The sequence below is a fragment of the Crocuta crocuta genome, unplaced genomic scaffold, assembly GCF_008692635.1.
Source record: "Crocuta crocuta isolate KB4526 unplaced genomic scaffold, BGI_CrCroc_1.0 scaffold8, whole genome shotgun sequence".
Classification (NCBI taxonomy): Eukaryota; Metazoa; Chordata; class Mammalia; order Carnivora; family Hyaenidae; genus Crocuta; species Crocuta crocuta.
The window spans coordinates 1,182,920-1,192,210 of NW_027532162.1; the positions used below are offsets into that span (position 1 = coordinate 1,182,920).

The following is a 9,291-nucleotide window of genomic DNA, read 5'->3' on the forward strand; positions in this document are numbered from 1 at the left end:
TTTTTGTTTTTTGTTTTTTGTTTATTTCTAGGAGAGAGAGAGACAGCGTGAGCAGGGGAGGGTCAGAGAGAGAGGGAGTCACAGACTGAAACAGGCTCCAGGCTCTGAGCTGGCAGTCAGCACAGAGCCCGACGCGGGGCCCGAACCCACGAACCGCGAGATCATGACCTAAGCGAAAGTCGGACGCTTAACCGACTAAGCCACCCAGGCGCCCCAGCTGTCTAAGGTTTTTAAAAAGGAAAAGATCTCACTGGAATAAGTACAGAGGGGAGAGGCTAAGGGCACAGGGATAGAGGAGAGAAGACCAGTAAAAAGACCATCAACATTAACAGCTAACATTTATCTGTTACTTATAGATCAGGACTGTGTTAAATGCTTTACCCATACATACTGTCTCATTTAAGCACTAATTCAATATTTTGTTGAATCTCTATAATAGATGACAAGCACAGTCTAGGTATTTGTTGTAAACAAAACAAATTATTTCTGTTCTTGTGGAGCTTTCAGTACACCAGAAGAAACTGACAAAACAAATAAACAGAAGAAATATGTAATTATGATATGTAAGAAGGTAATAATTGCAATGGAGAAAAGAAAAACTAGATCAGGGTTAGGGAGACTGGGAGAGTCATAGGTGATTAAGCCACTGAGGTGATATTTGAAAAGAGGAGGTGAGAAAGTTAGCCATGAGAATATCTGAAAGGTGTTCAAAGAGAAATGCAATGTCAAGGCCCTGAGGTTGGAGTGTCCTTGGAACATTCACAGAACAGCAAGAAGACCCTTAGGTCTGTGGGCGTAGTGAGTGAGGAGAGGTAGAAGATGAGGACCAAGAAGGAAGGCCAGTGCACAGAGGCCTTATCGTTGTGACGGCCCTATGAGGTCATCACTATTACCAGTTCCATCTTATAGATGAGGTAACTGGGGCACAAAAAAGTTAAATACCATCCAAATGGCACACGAAAATGCTAGATCAGATTATAAATGCAGAGTTACTATTAAGTGTTTTTGAAAACATGACCTTGACATCTTTGACACACTTCCCATTACAAGGTAAAAGTCCATGTCCCTTCTGTTGTGATAGATTTAACCAAGAGCAAATGACACAGTGATACCATGTGACTTCTGAGGCTAGGCCATAAAAGGCAAGCAGCTTCTGTCTCTCCTGAAACACCGAGCAACCTCGTAAGTCTGCTCACACTAGGCCTCCAACCTGGAAAAGCCCTTTGTAGACCCCCTGGCCAAGAGTCCCAACTGAGCCCAGCCCTCTCACCATACCTGCCAAGGTGCCAGATACTTAAGTGAAGAAACTCTCTAGGATGTAGATCTTCCAGATCAGCTGTTCAAATCCCCCTAGCCTTTTGAGATCCTCCAAACTGAAATCCCTGACACAGAAGAACAGAGATAAGTCATCCCTGTCATCCCTGTCTGAATTCCTCACACACAATCTGTGAGCATAATAAAATGGTTGCTGTTTTACACTACTAAGTTGTGGAGTAATTTGTTCCACAGCAATAATAAGAACCACTATACAATAAGCAGGAAATAAATATTAAGAACCTGAACTAAGTTAATAGAAATGAAAAAAAACAAAACAAAACAAAACTGGAATACATTACCATGGTATGTGGAAGGTTCTTTATCATTAAATATCTTTAATGTCTAGATGGCAATCTTCTTCTAAAAGAAGAAAACAAGCTCTTTTAGTCCATCCCACTAATAGAGCTAATACGTACTTATGGATACTAAGGAGGGCCTAGGAATAAGTACGGGCTAGCAACTGAGGGAAGACAAGGAAAGAGGTGGAGATAGTATGTGAACAGAATGCAATCAAAAACACCTCAAATGCCGTCGACAACAAAAGGTTGCCCTGGTTTAAATTGTTTACTGGATAAAGAATGGTGATTATCAGAGCAGGAGGCTGAGTTAAGGAACGGTTCTGGGTGGAATCCTCTCTAGGATTCCCTGCTGGAATCTGCTATTGTTGTCAGTGAAGTCATAAAGGTACTTACTGCATAAAGACTGAGGCTATATATAAAATTTGGGAATAAAAACCTTTGGGCTCAGTTTATTCAAATTTTATATTAAATTCTACCCACACAACATTTTCATGTAAAATGTCCATAACAAAACCCTCCCCAATATTGAATATCTACTCAAATGCAACTGCCTATTAGCAACAAACAAAATACCTCATACTGTTTAAGCTTCAACTTTGAATACCAAGACTTCTTTGTAACCCACTGAAACAATGCCTTATCTAGTCTACCTACGATTATATAAGACTAACCACAGCAAAGCAGCTCAGGTGGCTAGAATGCTGGGCTAAAGAACTGTTCCTTGAAGAAAAAAATCCTTTCTTCCAGTGCCAACTTCCGCCCTCCCGATTACTGTGCAGGCAGGTGCATATGGGTCAGCATAAACTCCTTATTACTCGTTGCAGACCAATTCCAAGCACATTCTTTAAATTCTTTTGTAAGACAACATTAAAGCTGCAAGATTCCCAGGGAAGAGATTTGTTCTCTCTTTCAGGTTAATTTGAAAGTTTAAAATGGAGATGGGGCACCTGGCTGGCTCAGTTGGTAGAGCATACAACTCTTGATCCCAGGGTCACGAATTCGAGTCCCATGCTAGGTATGAGTTTACTTTAAAAAAAAAAAGTATTAAAATATTTAAAATATATATAAAAGTAAAATAAAATGGAGATGAGACAAGGGTTTTCTGCTTTACTCCTCCCAGTGGTGATCAGACAAGGCTGCATTCCCTGACCTTCACTTCCAGGTTGGGAAAACCCAGAGATATTTCCAGAGATAAAATTTGGCTATATCTTAGAATCCAGAACAATCCTCTGAAATTAAAGGTAACAGGTACCGGGTNCACGAATTCGAGTCCCATGCTAGGTATGAGTTTACTTTAAAAAAAAAAAGTATTAAAATATTTAAAATATATATAAAAGTAAAATAAGATGGAGATGAGACAAGGGTTTTCTGCTTTACTCCTCCCAGTGGTGATCAGACAAGGCTGCATTCCCTGACCTTCACTTCCAGGTTGGGAAAACCCAGAGATATTTCCAGAGATAAAATTTGGCTATATCTTAGAATCCAGAACAATCCTCTGAAATTAAAGGTAACAGGTACCGGGTGTTACCGGTACTGGGTGGCTCAGTCAATTAAGCATCCTACTCTCAATTTCAGCTCAGGTCATGATCTCACGGTTTGTGGGATCGAGCCCTGCTTTTGGGCTTCATTCTGACAGCGCAGTGCCTTCTTGGGATTCTCTCTCCCTCTCTCTCTGGCCCTTCCCCACTGTCTCTCTCTCAAAACTAAATAAATAAACAAAAATTTTTTTTAAGATAACAAGTACCAGGAATTTACCCTAAGTTGTGTGTAAGTCTCTTATGGGTAATTACAATGTAAATAATCATGCACTATATAAAGTAAGCTGGGGGCGCCTGGGTGGCTTAGTCGGTTAAGCGTCCGACTTNTAAGCTGTACTCTACTCATTGCAAATTTCCAAGTTCACCTAATTTACATATAGAAGAAACAAAAATGACCTTCAAATTGAATTCTATAAGATTTTTCCCCATAAAAAATATTAATTCTTCGGGACGCCTGGGTGGCTTAGTCGGTTAAGCGTCCGACTTTCACTTAGGTCATGATCTCGCGGTTCGTGGGTTCGAGCCCCGCGTCGGGCTCTGGGCTGACTGCCAGCTCAGAGCCTGGAGCCTGTTTCAGTCTGTGACTCCCTCTCTCTCTGACCCTCCCCTGCTCGCGCTCTCTCTCTCTCTCCTAGAAATAAATAAAACATTTAAAAAAAATTTAAAAAAAAAAATTAATTCTTCAGAGATTAACTTTTTTTTAAAAAAGGCCCAGACAAGCTTTATTCAATAGATAGCTGTGCTTGGAAGTTAAAAGGCAGATTAAATAAAGTCATACTACATATTTTAAAAGAAATACCATTTAAAGCACAGTAAGTGATCAACAAATACTAACTATTTTTATACTCCATAATCATACTTTCCTACAAAGAACCAACTTGAAAAACTCATGGAGCAGGGCGCCTGGGTGGCTCAGTCAGTTGAGTGTCCGACTTCGGCTCAGGTCATGATCTCACAGTTCGTGGATTTGAGCCCCGCATCGGGATCTGTGCTGACTGCTCGGAGCCCGGAGCCTGCTTCGGATTCTGGGTCCCCCTCTCTCTCTGCCCCGTCCTGTTCATGCTCTGTCTGTCTCTGTCTCAAAAATAAATAAAACATTAAAATAAATTTTTAAAAAAACTCACAGAGCCTGAAAATTTTATTTACTCTATTTTATTACTTTTTTAAAATTTTATTACTCTTGGAAATCTCTCTTCTATAGTCACAATACAACCTAAAGGAACACAGTTTAGTTGGCAAGCTTTCAATGAATACTGATTCAGTGATTAAAGTGTGGGTTCTGGACCACAAGTTCTGGGAGCTTGTTAGAGCAAACTGTCTGGGGTTGGGGCCCATTAATCAGAGCTCTGACAAGTCCCTCCAGGTGATACTCCAATTTGAGAGTTTATTACACTAGCTTCACAGAGCTCAGGGTGCTATGTTCTGCAGGGACTGGGAAGTCCTAAAGAGCGGGTGCAACATGGTTCCTAGGTATAACTTCTATGGCACGTACCAGTGTCATACACAAAGTAGGTGCTTAAACTTGACAGGTTAACAACAGCCTCATATAATCTATAGCTGGCTAGACAAGAACACCATCGGTTTATCTATTTCACAAAGATAAGAAATTCTGACGGCTTGTCTGCATTAACTAATGATAAGTAAATACATGCTGCACACACAGCAGGAGCTGTTAACTGGCAGAGCCCTGGGGCCTCTGGCACTTTGGCAAATAACTCAGGCTTACAAAGTGTCATATGCTTTAAAATTTAAGTGAAAAATAAATTTCTAATTTTACCAGTGTCCAAACAGGATATGCCCATTGGCTCTATATAAGTCATGACACTGCAGAAAAGAAACTAAAACATAAAATTTTGTGTTGCCTTCAAAATTGGGGCGCCTGGGTGGCTCAGTCGGTTAAGCATCCAACTTCAGCTCAGGTCATGATCTCATAGTCCGTGGGTGCAAGCCCTGTGTCAGGCTCTGTGCTGACAGCTCAGTCTGGAGCCTGTTTCAGTTTCTATGTCTGCCTCTCCCCTGCTCACACTCTGTCTCTCTCTCAAATATAAATAAAGATTTTTTTTAAAAATGCATCTTATTGGGGCGCCTGGGTGGCTCAGTTGGGTGGGCATACGACTTCGGCTTGGGTCACGATCTCAGTTTGTGAGTTGAAGCCTTGCGTCGGGCTCTGTGCTGACAGCTCGGAGCCTGGAGCCTCCTTCGGATTCTGTGTCTCCTCTCTCTCTCTCTCTGCCCCTCCCCCACTCATGCTCTGTCTCTCTCTCTCTCTCTCTCTCAAAAATAAACATAAAAAAATTTAATGCATCTTATTTCACATATTAGCTCACTGTAATGTATCAACTCAAGATGGAGTCCAATTTAAAGTTAACAAAGTAGACAACTGAGAAAAATTGAAGGCTGACTGGATATCTGATATTAAGAAACTATGACAAAGGGATTAGGATTACAATTTTTATAAAACTAGAAGCTTTATTTCTTCTAAAAAGCTTTAGAGATGAAATGATATGATGCACTGAATTTGCTTCTTGGGGAGAAGAACCCAAAGGAAATAAGACTGGCCACTGAGCTGCTGAGGATGTGAGGGGCTAACTTTATACCAGGGTTTCTCAACCCTGACACTATTGCCATTCTTTGCCAGATATTTTTGTTATTGTTGGGGGAGGAGGGTGCTGTCCTGTATACTGTAAAAAGTTTAGCATCATTCCTGGTCAGTAAACTCTCTTCAGTTGTGACAAATGAAAAGAAAAATGTCTCCAGACATCATCAAATGTCCACTGGGCAGCAAAATTGTTCCTGACTGAGAACCACCAAATTCTTCCTACTTGTTTGAAATTTTCAGTAACAATACATTTAAGTCTTACTTTAATTATACTCTGTGTAATGGTACAATTATATGTCTCTAGTTGAGTAATTAGTACATAAGCTTTTGAGGAACAACTTGGTACACAAAAAAGCAGAGGGAACTGAACTGGAGATCTGGAGCCGGGTAGGGGCTCTGCTACTAAACAGTGTTGTCACAGCAGCTCCTGTCACCTCTCTGAGCATCCTAATTAGGTCAGATAATTTGATTAGTCCTTTTGAGTTTTATAATTATTTGATAACAGTATTATTATCTTTTATATACCAATCAGCTAAAGGTGGGTATTCACATCTGTAAGTCAAACAAATGAGTACAGAGTAATGGACTAGGATTAAGACAATATTCTTGTGGCAAATTATCTGCCTTTTATTATTAATCTATCTATAAGCAACATTCCTATCACAGCAATATACAATTATTTAAAATTTAAATTAAGATTCCCAGGATAAGCAAAATGGAAAGTCTTTTTACAAAAAAGAAAGACAAAGTTGTTCTAGGCATAATAGCCAAAAAGTCCATCAACAGTGAATGGATTAAAAATTGTTATCCCTTCAGAAATGCTGATGCATAGGAGCACATGTACCCCAATGTTCACAGCAGCACTCTCCACAATAGCTAAAACATGGAAAGAGCCTAAGTGTCCATCAACAGATGAATGGATCAAGAAGATGTGGTTTATCTATACCATGGAATACTACATGGCAATGAGAAACAATGAAATCTGGCCATGTGTAGCAACATGGATGGACCTTGAGGGTGTTATGCTGAGCGAAATAAGTCAGGCAGAGAAGGACAAATATCATATGTTTGCACATATAGGAGGATTAGGAGGAACTTGACGGAGGAACAAGGGGGAGAAGAAGGGCAGAAATGGTGGGGGAAAGGGAGAGAAGCAAACCATGAGAGACTCTTGAATGCTGACAAAAACTGAGGACTGATGGATGTGGGGGGAGGGGGGGATGGGCATGGAGGAGGACACTTGTGGGGATGAGCACTGAGTGTTATGTGGAAACTAATTTGACAATAAACTATTTATAAAAAAAAAGAAAACTATTAAAGAATGGTACAACCACTCAGAAAAAAAAAAAAATTGTTATCCCTTAACTGGGTAATATACAGAAGTGTTGAATCACTTTACTGCATACCTGAAACTAATGTAACACTGTATGTTAACTACACTGGAAGTAAAATAAAAATTTAAAAAAAACAAAAAACTGTTGTACATCCAAACAATGAACTACCAATCAGGTATAACAAGAAATGAACCACTGATACACACACAAACATTAATAAAGATACCATTTATATAACATTCTAGAAAACATAAAACTATAGGGACAGACAACAGATCAGTGGTTGCCAAGGGCTGGGGAAAGAGAGGGGACGGACTGTAAAGGGCCACAAGGTAAGCGAGCACCTTCCTGGGCAATGAAAACGTTCTACATCTTGACTGTGATGGTGGTTACATGACTATACATTTGTCACAACTCATCAAACCAGATACTTAAGAAGAGTAAACGTTCTATCTCTATAAACCTGACTTTAACAAAACAGCTGCTCAAGAAACTGAGAGCTCTCATTCATTCTTGTACCCTCACCACTCAACTGGCAGTTCAGTAATGGCAGGCAAATAATATGGCATATGCTAGACATCTAACACTTGACACAAGGGCACCACACTGTCAAAGACACACAACTACTTCCAGAAGATTCTAATACAAGTTAAAAATGGAACAGGGGATGGTGAAATAATGCAGTGAAGTGCTACAAACCTCTGGTTTTAACACTGTCAAAAATTCAAATGCATTCTACAAGAATAAAGCACATTCCATACCTTAGATTGTTTTTAAAGAATAAAGTTAGTGGTTTCTAACAACACACAGAAAGATTAGAACACAATTCAACAAATTCACCAGAGAACAAAGTAAAAAGACTCATTTAGCGCAAGTCCTTCATTATCACAAATCTGACTGTTTTGGGCTTCAGTTCCTTTAGAAAGTATGGAGCTCCTGCTCTAGGTCAATGTAAGATTTTGCTTCTTTGAGTGAAAGTCAAGAACCGAAGCTAATCAACTCCCTTTTTTTGCTTACTCCACTCTACAGTGCAGTCATGGACTAGGAAAGTGATCAAGTCAGAAACAGGTTCTTCCAAAGGTTTAATAAGACAATGAATTCACTGACTCACTTGGTCTATGATTTTCTATTACTCACTCTTTATGGAACTTTCTACTGCATTTCAGGTGAAGGAACATATGCCACGGCACCACTCACTTCCCAGGTGAAAGAGCATTAAATACCACTCGTTAACACACTGCAGGAATGCTTTAGGCCAGAGTCTGCGTAAAGAGAGTGAACCACCCCAGAGCCACCCAGCAAACAAGTGGCATTTTGAAGATGAAAACGAAGGCATCCCATACCACTAGGCCACGACGTCTCAGGACACTGCTGGAAAGCATGGAAACAGGCAGAGCAAGAAGGCTTCTAAGTGATGGCGTTTTCTTGCCAGGAATTACCTCATAACTCACGTCATGACCGGCCAGTGGGGCTTCCTCGCAAGCTGTGCGCTGGACGGTTTACCGGGGGTCACTCCCGGCTACACGGGAGCAGCTCTGGACCCAGGGCGAGAAGAGCTCCCGGGGCACGTGAAGGGAGTCAACCTTTCTCCAAAAGACTTTTCCCTGCGCGTTATGCCCTAAAAACGTTGCTCCTGGCCTTTTTAAAGGTTTACAGGAACAAAACCAAAGGTTCGTTGTACAGAATCCTAGGACGTGAGGGTTGCGGAGGGGGCTTAGCGCTCGCCCAAGCCCAGCTGTTTTCGGGAAGGAGACAGCCTAGCCCGGCGCGGGTGTCCCCGAGCCAGGCAGCGAGTGACGGGGCAGGGGTGTCCCCGAGTCAGGCAGCGAGTGGCCGGGCAGCTGTACTATCCGCCTTCCTTTCAAACCCGCTCCATCAACCCTTCCGAACTGATGCGCATGGGAGGGAGGCGACTCCTTCGGGAAGCCTGTACCCCCTGCAAAAACTTCTCTTCCGAAAAGCTCGGCAGTTCCTTCTAAGGGGCCCTCGAAGATTCCCTGGTGGCCACTCAGAGCCTGTCACTAAACTTAGCTCCAGACAATTTTTTAAAAGCCCGGCATAAAGGACCGTCCGCTCGACCCCGTCAATTTCTCCTCACCGGCCCCGCAAACACACTGCCGCCCCGACAGTCCCCCAAGGGCCGCCCGCCCGATCGGCGAGGACAGCACCGGGCGCTGCAGCCGGGGTCCCCGCACAGCACCCAG

At 41.9% G+C, this 9,291-nt stretch overlaps 1 protein-coding gene across 9 annotated transcripts in view; it reads right to left on the reverse strand.

Moving 5' to 3' along the window:
- MARK3 (microtubule affinity regulating kinase 3) overlaps nt 1-9,291 on the reverse strand; it is a 115,435-nt gene that overhangs the window by 105,200 nt on the left and 944 nt on the right. The window lies entirely within an intron of this gene.